Consider the following 11026-nt stretch of genomic DNA (forward strand, 5'->3'; position numbering starts at 1 on the left):
CGACCCAGGAGGTGAGTCACGTGGGAGCGCCGGAGTTGAATTCAGCAGCGGTAGGCCAGGTGACGTCACGGGGTTCTGTGATGTATAACCATTGTTTCTGCCATTCCTTGACAGTCTCCACGAAAATGCCTTTCGGCCAGGAGACATTAGTCAGCTTGCTCACCATGGCACCTCCGCACTCCGCGTGCTGGCCATCCACCACCTTCGGCTTCACTTTGAAGACCTTGAACCACAGCCCGAAGTGGGGTTGGATGCGGAGGAAGGCCTCGCACACGTTGATGAACGCCGAGATGTTGAGTAAAGAATTCGGGGATAGATCATGGAAGTCTATCCCGTAATAGTACATCAGCCCGCGGACGAAGGGGTGGAGTGGAAACCCTAGCCCGCGGAGGAAATGAGGGATGAATACCACCCTCTCGTTGGGCTTCGACGTGGGGACGACTTGCCCCTGGGCTGGAAGACGGTGGGCGGTTTCCTTCGCCAAGTACCCGACCGCTCGAAGCTCAGTAATGTCCTTCTCCTTGACGGAGGAGACCATCCACTTGCTTTGGCCTCCGGATCCGGACATGGTTGAGTGCTAGTTTGAGTGGGAAGAAGATGAGAACTTGGGTGCTGGAGCTCAAGAGTGGAAGGGCAGAGGAAGAGAGAAGGCGTGGGAGAAGAAGGGGGAATGCTTATCCCCTTATAAAGGCAGTGAATATCGAATGCCTCCCCACTCGCCCTAAAACTCGCCTATTCCCAAGGGCTGTGTAAACGACATGGTTGGGTTACCCACGCCCGCATTGATGAAAATCCCGCAATAAGGGGACACTCTGCTTTGACAAGACGTGCCGATGGAAACCGCATCTCGAAACGCGCAACGGCGGACAAAAACGGTTCGATATAGTGGTCGAACAAATGTGATGTCATCTTACAAAGAATTGTCAGCAGATGGGACTCGGAAAATACTATATTCCTTGCGGTTGTGTGTGGTACTTATGTTGCAGATCTGGACACCTTCGTTTCATCCGAAGACTATCCTAGAGTATTTAGAAAGTAGAACCCGCCTTGCAATGTCGAAAACAATCTCCGGACACATCATCATTGAAGCCTGATTCAGGGGCTACCGAGGGAGTCCTGGACTAAGGGGTCCTCGGGTGTCTGGTCTATTGATATGGGCCGGACTGATCGGCCGTAAGGATACGAAGACCGAAGACTCCACCCATGTCCGGATAGGACTCTCCTTGGCGTGGAAGGCAAGCTTGGCGACCAATTATGAAGATTCCTTTCTTTGTAACCGACCTTGTGTAACCCTAGATCCCTCCTATGTCTATATAAACCGGAGGGCTAGGTCCGTAGATAGGCCGAATCCTCATAATCATAGCCAGACTAGACTTTTAGGGTTTGGTCATTACGATCTCGTGGTAGATCAACTCTTGTAATACTCATATTCATCAAGATCAATCAAGCAGGACGTAGGTATTACCTCCATAGAGAGGGCCCGAACCTGGGTAAAACATTGTGCCCCCTATCTCCTATTACCATCGATCCTAGACGCACAGTTCGGGACCCCCTACCCGAGATCCGCCGGTTTTGACATCGACAAGGGACGTCACCGAGCTGAACGTGTGCAGACCGCGGAGGTGCCGTGCGTTCGGTACTTGATCGGTTGGATCGCGAAGACATTCGACTACATCAACCGCGTTGCTAAACGCTTTCGCTTTCAGTCTACGAGGGTACATAGACACACTCTCCCCTCTCATTGCTATGCATCTCCTAGATAGATCTTGAGTGATCGTAGGAATTTTTTTGAAATACTGTGTTGTCCAACATATAAATCCTACCTTTAGCTCCTCCTTGGGTTCGACACTCTTATTTATCAAAAAATCTACAATTGATCCACTATACTTGTGGGTTATGAGGTAACTTGCCCTGATCCGATCCATGGTGAAAGATCGTGGATGTCGCCTAGAGGGGGGGGGGGTGAATAGGCGTTTTAAAATAATTACGGTTTAGGCTTGAACAAATGCAGAAAAAACCTAGCGGTTAATTTGCCAAGCACAAAGCCTAAAACAACTAGGCTCACCTATGTGCACCAACAACTTATGCTAAGAAAGATAAGCAACTATGTGATAGCAAGATATATGACAAGAAACAATATGGCTATCACAAAGTAAAGTGCATAAGTAAAGGGCTCGGGTAAGAGATAACCGAGGCACGAGGAGACGATGATGTATCCCGAAGTTCACACCCTTGCGGATGCTAATCTCCGTTTGGAGCGGTGTGGAGGCACAATGCTCCCCAAGAAGCCACTAGGGCCACCGTAATCTCCTCACGCTCTCGCACAATGCAAGATGCCGTGATTCCACTAAGGGACCCTTGAGGGCGGTCACCGAACCCGTACAAATGGCGACCCTTGGGGGCGGTCACCGAACCCGTACACTTTGGCAACCCTTGGGGGCGGTCACCGGTACCCGTCAAATTGCTCGGGGCGATCTCCACAACCTAATTGGAGACCCCGACGCTTGCCTGGAGCTTTGCACCACAATGATTGAGCTCCGAACACCAACAACCGTCTAGGGCGCCCAAGCACCCAAGAGGAATAAGCTCAAGGGTACCAAGCACCCAAGAGTAGTAAGCTTCTCAACTTGTAACTTCCACGTATCACGTGGAGAACTCAAACCGATGCACCGAATGCAATGGCAAGGGAACACGGAGTGCCCAAGTCCTTCTCTCTCAAATCCCACCGAAGCAACTAATGCTAGGGAGGAAGGTGAGAGGAAGAACAAGAAAGAGAACACCAAGAACTCCAAGATCTAGATCCAAGGGGTTCCCCTCACATAGAGGAGAAAGTGATTGGTGGAAATGTGGATCTACATCTCCTCTCTCTTTTCCCTCAAAAACTAGCAAGAATCCATGGAGGGATTGAGAGTTAGCAAGCTCGAAGAAGGTCAACAATGGGGGAAGAGCACGAGCTTAAAAGGATAAGGTTCAAAGGGGAAGAAGACCCCCTTTTATACGAGGGGGAAAATCCAACCGTTATCCCCCACTCAGCCCCGCAGAGAGCGGTACTACCGCGGAGGCAGGGCGGTACTACCGCTCATAAGCGGTACTACCGCTCCCCTTCAGCGGTACTGCCGCGCCAGAAGAAAAGGGGCTGGGGCTGGGACCCAGAGCGATACTACCGTGGAGGCAGGGCGGTACTACCGCTAATAAGCGCTACTACCGCCACTACTACCACAGCAAGTGCCGCAAAACCCGACACGAGAAAAAGCACACTCGAGTCGAGGCGGTAGGAGCACGGAGCCGCAACGGTACTACTGCTGAGACCATCAAGCGGTACTACCGCTCCGAGGAGCGGTACTACCGCTGTGGCCTGCGGTACTACCGCTGCGGAGCGGTACTGCCGCTTGTGACTCCTCAGCGGTACTACCGCTGGGTACCACGGTACTACCGTTGGGACCCTGACAAAAACCACACTCAAGAAAATCAGAACTGCCATAACTTCTGCATATGAGCTCCGAATTGAGCAAACTCAAGCTTGTTGAAACAAGACGACGAGTAGCATCAAAACATCGACTGGTTATAGTAAGAAGAGGCAGGGGAGGAATGCCAACAAATAGAGGAGTGAAACCTCCAACCGAGAAGAACCGGCAAAACCTCCAACATCGAAAACATCATAGAAGAAGCATGCGAACTCCATTTTCGATGAACTCAAGCTTGTCATCAAGATGACCATAAGCTCTAAGACTCACAAAGAGAACCAAACAAGAACCAAGAAAGATGATGCAAGGATGCAATGGTTTGAGCTCTCTACGAACGATACGATCAAGCTACTCATCGAGAGCCCCCCTTGATAGTACGGCAATCGATCCTATAACCCGGTCTCCCAACTACCATCATGAGACCGGTAAAATAGAAAACCTATCAAGGGCAAACCTTTGCCTTGCACATGGTCCACTTGAGCTAGATGATGACGATCTTGACTTCCTCAAGTTGGACCACCTTTCTTGATTGTGTTGGCACGATGAAGACTAGATGATTGCTCCCCCATAGACCACTATGGGTGAGCCACTCTTCGGCACATCTTCACAAGTCCATTGTCACCACAATGGCCGGCAAGCTTCAAGAACTTGATCTCTTCGCGATGATCCACTTGAACTTGCACACGGCAATCTTGATGACGATCACCACTTGATGTCATCCTCTCCATGGGTTGAGAGATATCTTCCTCTTGACACAAGCCCATGAACATGTACCTAACCCCACGTAGAACTCTCACATAGACCATGGGTTAGTACACAAAGCACAATGGACAATGCTTACCAAACCATGGGATCACTTGATCCCTCTCGGTACATCTTCTATGCTTTGTGAGTTGATCAACTTGATTCACTCTTGACTTAGTCTTGATCAACCTTGAATCTTTCCAACTCTCTTCGTTTGGATGATGTCTTGAAGGTAAAACATGAATGATCACACAATCTTCTTCTTCAAGACATGCTTGCAATAAGCTCAACTCTCAAATGACCAATCTTTGGGTAATTCCTTGAATAGCACCTTGGTCGACACAAACTTTTCTTGAAACCAACACATGTACTCCAAGAAAAGCCTATGGACAAAACCTTCAAATATAACTCAAGGCAACCATTAGTCCATAGAGATTGTCATCAATTTCCAAAACCAAACATGGGGGCACCGCATGTTCTTTCACATGGCACGGAGCAAATGGGCACAACATGTTGGAACAACATTCACATTTGGTTCCAGGAACACAAGATTTCACCTCCTACTCCAACACGGTCATCCGTAAGCGTGAATCAAAGTCCCTCCACCATCGATGGTACACCATCCAAGACGTGTTCAAGTATTGCGTGCACTGGAAGCATCTGATGGCACGGTGGCCTAGCAGTTCACATATTGCCGAGCAATTAAGTTGTCCACTAGATGGACATACTTAGTTTGTTGCTCACTAGCCAGGCATGCTTAGTTTTGTTGCTCACTAGCCGGATATGCATTGTTGACATTGTTTCACTTTGTAACCCTCTCGTGCTTGTTTGGTGTACATGAAGTTGGAGAAGAAAAACTTTACTATCGTGCATTGTTGGCTGAAGTTGAATGGGCACCCAAAGTAGAACCTTTTCATAGCCAAGACTGCCGCCCAAGCCACTGAGGAAGAAACCGTTGCCCCTACCGACCCAACCCAAGAACCGCCGAAGAAGGTGCAAATTTTTTTACGGGGGAAGAAATGGGAGGAGAAGAGGGCGAAGCGAGAAGGTGGGAATTTTTTTACGGGGGAAGAAGTGGGAGGAGGAGAGGGCGAAGCAAGATGTGACAGCCAAGCTGGCGGAGAGGTTCAAGGACATATTGTCGAAGAAGGAGGAGGCATGCGTGAAGCGCTCAGACCTCAAGGAGGAGAAAAAGTTTGCACACGTCGGTAGTAGGTACTAGTGTTTTGTACACCCTTTAGGCCCTGTTCGTTTAATCCCCTCGCCACAGGGATTGAAGGGGATTGGGGAGTCTTGAGGGGTTTTTTGACTTGCAAGAGATTTAATCCCCTTCAATCCCTTTTAAACCTCTCCAAACCTTGCCAAAACGAACAAGGCCCTAGGGCTTTATTCACGTGATTATGTTTGAGTAGTATATATCCGGGGTCTGTCTATGTTGCATCTAGATGTGAGATAATATCTCACATCTAACTATGACATGATCCCACGTCAGCAGGTAAACAAGCCCACACCCTGTCCATTGTTTGTTTGTATCAAGTTTGTTTGTTTGTACCAATTTCATGTATTTCTCGTCAGCGGTACCGCCCCGCCCAGTTAGCGCCACGAGTCTGGGCTGTCGTGCGTCTTCGTTTTTTTGCGGGTGATCGTGCGTCTCCGTTGGCCCTTTTTCTTCTAGCGCGTGTACGTGTGTAAAGAAGTTAGCACTTGCAGGCCCAACGTGTAAGCCGGTGTTGTGATGGAGCCTGTCACATCACGTAGAAAAGAACCCTGCTGATGTGAAACCCCTCTCTCTCTCTATCCCCTGTCACTTTCACCTTTATGCTTTCTTCCCTTTTTTAGCACGTGAAAAAGCAGCATGCATGCATCAATCAAGTTTGGTTTGGCAAAAAAATAAAATTTGAAAAAAATGACATACTCGAATTTCTTTTATGGACGAGATGATTTTTTAAAATACACGTTGAACATCTTACAAACACATGACGAGATGAATTTATTTTTTAAACATGAAGAATATTTTAAAAGTCACACGTGGAGAAAAAACCAAAAATAATCAAATTTACATATATATAGGATGAACGCGCAACTGGCTCGATTGAGTTTTGTTTCATAGGTGAAAATGCACATGCGCCCAGTTGCAAGTGAATGTGTGCTTGCAACTGTGATGAAAAATAAAAATAAAATGCATGCTCCAGTTGCGAGTCGAGGGTGGGTTTGCAACTAGTATGAAACAAAACACATGTTTAGTTGGCAGTCGAGTGTTAAGTTGCAACTGGGACAACTACGAGCCCATTTACTAGTTGAGGGTGGACTTGCAACTATGAAAAATACCAAACTATGAGCCTAGTTGCGAGTCAAGGGTTCGATTGCAACTATGATGAAACAAACTATGTGTCCAGTTGCGAGTCAAGGGTGAGCTAGCAACTGTGATGAAAAATAAAAACACATACTCTAGTTGCGAGTCAAAGGTGGGCATGCAACTGGGACAACTACGAGCCCGGTTGCGAGTCGAGAGCGGACTTGCAACTAGGACAAATACAAAACTATGAGCCCATTTACAAGTCAAGGGTCGACTTGCAACTGGGATAAAACAAACTACAGACCGAGTTGCCAGTTAAGGGTGGACCTGCAACTGGGATGAAAAACAATACACGGGCCAAGTTGCGAGTGAAGGTTAGACTTGCAACTAGGATGAAATAAACTACGAGCCTAGTTGCGAATCAAGCATGGACTTGCAACCCTGACAACTACACAAAACTACAAATACCATTTGCGAGTCGAGAGTGAATTTGCAACTAGGACAACGACAAACTATGACTGCAGTTGCAAGTCGAGGGTGGGCTTGCAACTGGGATGGAAAAAAACACATGCCCAGTTGCCAGTCGAGTGTGGTGTTGCAACTAGGACAACTACGAGCCAATTAGCCAGTCGAGGGTGGACTTGCAACTGTGAAAACTATGAAACTATAAGCCTAGTTGCGAGTCCATGATCCGACTTGCAACTGGGATGAAATGATTATGTGCCCAATTGCGAGTCAAGGGGTGAGCTTGCAACCGTGATGAAAAAACTAAAACAAATACTCTAGTTACGAGTCGAAGGTGGGCTTGCAACTAGGAAAGTTATGAGCCGAGTTGCAAGTTGAGGGCGGACTTGCAACTGGGACAAATACAAAACTACAAACTCACTTTTTTTGACAGAAAGACTGTAAGGAAACCCCCTACAGTATAATTGGTGCAACAAACCCAAATTGCAAGTACCATGCCTTGAACCTGGGTGGGTGGGAAGGCATCAGCCCCTTCCCACCACTAGGCTATGCCTTAGTCTGCAAACTACAAGCCCAATTACTAGTTAAGGGTGGACCTACAGGTAGGATGGAAAACAAAACATGGGCCGAGTTGCGAGTGAAGGTTGGACTTGCAACTGGGGCAACTACACAAAACTATGATACGAGTTGCGAGTCGACGGTGGACTTGCAACTGAGACAACAACAAAACTATGGGCCTAGTTGCGAGTTGAGGGTGACTTGCAATTGGGACAACTATGAACCTACAAGCCCAATTTGCGAGTCAAGGGCGGACTGGCAATTGGGATGAAACAAACTACTGACCTAGTTGCGAATCAAGGACAGACTTGCAACCCTGACAACTACACAAAACTATGATATCATTCGCGATTCAAGAGTGAATTTTCAACTAGGACAATGACAAACTGCGAGTTGCGAGTCGAGGATGGGCTTGCAACTGGGGAGAAAACGAAAACACATGCCAGTTGCTAGTCGAGTGTGGTGTTGCAACTAGGACAACTACAAGCCAATTAGACAAACGAGAGTGGACTGACAACTTTGAAAACTAGGAAACCATAAGCCTAGTTGCGAGTTAAGGGTCTGGCTTGAAACTGGGATGAAACAAATTATGTGCCAAGTTGTGAGTCGAAGGTGGGCTTGCAACCGGGATAGCAACGAGCCTGGTTACGAGTCGATGGCAGACTTACAACTGATACAAATACAAAACTACGAGCCCAGTCGCGAGTCAAGAGTCAACCTGCAACTGGGATACAACAAACTACAAGCCCAATTGCGAGTTAAGGATGGACCTGCAACTAGGATGGAAAACAAAACACGGGTCGAGTTGCGAGTGAAGGTTGGACTTGCAATTGAGAAGAAACAAACTACGGCCTAGGTGTGAGTCAACAGTGAATTTGCAACTGTGACAACTACACAAAACTATGAGACGAGTTACAAGTCGAAGGTGGACCCGCAACTGAGACGACAACAGCAAAACTATGGGTCTAGTTGCCAGTCGAGGGTGGACTTGCAACTGGGACAACTATGGAACTACAAGCCCAGTTGCGAGTCAATGGTGTACTTGCAACTAGGATGAAACAAACTACGAGCCTTGTTGCAAATGAAGGATGGACTTGCAACCATGACAACTACACAAAACTACGATACCATTTGTGAGTCGGGAGTGAACTTGCAACTGGGACAATGACAAACGAGAAGCCTAGTTGTGAGTCGAGCATGCGCTTACAACTGGGATGGAAAACAAAACACATGCCCAGTTGCAACTAGGAAAAACGTGGACCCGGTTGCATGTTGAGGATGGAGTTGCAACTGGGACAAAAATGATTACCCTCCGCCCCCACAAATGAAGATTGCGATTCAAGGGCGGACTTGCAAGATAGTTGTTTGTCAAGTGAAACACAAAAGGCGGACCAGTTGCATGTCAGGATGGAGTTGCACCTAGGAAAAGAAGTCTATGAATGAAAATCACAAAAATCACAAAATCCCTAGATGAAAACACAATGCAAAAAGGCAAAAAAAAAGTATCCAAGGTCACATCACAGTCATCATTGATTGCCATCTTCTTTCATCGTGTGGACAAAGATTGAACCCCTTAGTCGTCTTCCTCCTTCCTACTCGCATCGGCTCTACTCCAAGGCAAATGGGGATGGGAGGGAGACAATGATGATGGAACTGAGGAAGCAGTGACCAACTCATGTCTTCAACTTATAAAATGCATGCCAAAAAGAAAAACGGGTCTCGAGATTGCATTACGAAGTTGGCCCAACAAAAGACACACACGTGAACGGGATGACAAGTGGACACTGGACGTACACGAGACATGGAAGTATAAGACGCGCATGAAAAAATAATCCATGATCAAGATTTGCACAAACATTTTAAAAGCGAACAGGTCGAGCGATCAGAAACCTAGATGAGACATTGCTAAATGTGTTGAAAAAAAGTTCATGAACTTGAAACAAATAAATAAACAAAGACAAAAAAATGCTAATCATGGATATAAATATGTTTCTGGTGCATTCAAAAATATTGAGTGTATATTGAAATAAGTTGACATGTGCTAAAAAAACCGAGTAAGATCGACAAAGAAACAAAGAAAAATGCAGAAACCACCAAAATAGAAAAAAGAAATAGAAAACCCAAAGCCTATGAAAAAAATGAAGACAATGATAACTAAGAAAAAAACATAAAAGTCAAGAATGAAACAATTCAAACCAAAAAACAAAAGGTAACCAATGCAAAAATTAAAGAAGGAAAACCCAAGAAAGAAACAAAAAATGAAGAAAACCAAGAAAGAACATAATAAAGAAAAACAAAGGAAACAAAGAAAAAGCAAAAGAAATTAAAACAATGAATACCGAGAAAAGCAACAAAAAAATAAGATTAGAAACAAAATTATCATAATTCTTTTTAAAAATCATGAATTTACAAGCATTTAAATTTTAAAAAGTTCATAACTTTAACACAAATAAACAAAAAATAAAACGTAAAAGTGAAAAAAAACAGCAGAACCGACTCGTGCATTTCTACCCTACACCCCACCATGGAAAACAACACATCTTAGGCAGGAAAAACAACACATTTAATCATGAAAGAATGAAATCGTTGTGCCTTCCTATTAATGCCTGGCAAAAGGACATGCGTATAACAGCCCAAAGCTGTGTGTGCATAACAGGCCAACAAAAACAAAAAATGCCCGGCCGTGCGCACACAATCAACCGAGGAAAAACAAACAACAACGAGCACATCGATACGAATCAGGCTCGTACGAAGAAACGGGCGAACGCAGGAGGCGGGGGCAGAAAAAAAATGTGTGCACGAATCCTAAAGACAGGACAGAATCCAATGACTCTAGACTTAGATGTGAGATAGCTAGATGTGAAATAGCAAATCTGATATATCCGGCCACATTTCTTGGTTTCCGACCCTAGTTCATCCCAGTACCCTATGTCTGGGCCGCTGGGTGTCGCCGCGCACCGCACCGCACCGCCAAAAAGCCCATGGACGCAGACATCCGCACATCAATCCCAATCCTTGTCCCATCGACGCGCAATGCCACTGGCAAACTCAGCGGTCAAGCAGAGCAGAGCACACGGACAACACACACACACACACATGGTGGCCTGTGTGTTGGCCGATACGGCGGACAAGTGACGGTGTCGCTACGTAGGAGCACTGTACGTGCATTCGCCGGACGTGGTGTGACGGACGACGGGACGGGACGGGACGGGGCCGCCGTGCAATGCCGCCGTTTGTTCCCGTGTGCCGCTCCGCCCGGTGGCCCTGCCTCTTTCCCGGAGCTCATTGCTGGCACCTCCCATCAGCGAGAGCAGGCAGCGCCAGTACGTACGTACGTACGTACGTAGGCACGCACGCTGGCGCGTGCGTAATCGAGCCACTGCGCCACGCCTCCCACGTCGCACGCAGCGACGGACGACGTACTTGCCCGCGCCGCAGGCCGGCCACCGGCCAGCCACAGGCGCGCACCACCACCACGCCTCCCTCGGCCCAGCTGACG

The sequence above is a fragment of the Triticum urartu genome, chromosome 2A (assembly GCF_056163025.1).
Source record: "Triticum urartu cultivar PI428250 chromosome 2A, HENAU_Tu73, whole genome shotgun sequence".
Taxonomy (NCBI): Eukaryota; Viridiplantae; Streptophyta; class Magnoliopsida; order Poales; family Poaceae; genus Triticum; species Triticum urartu.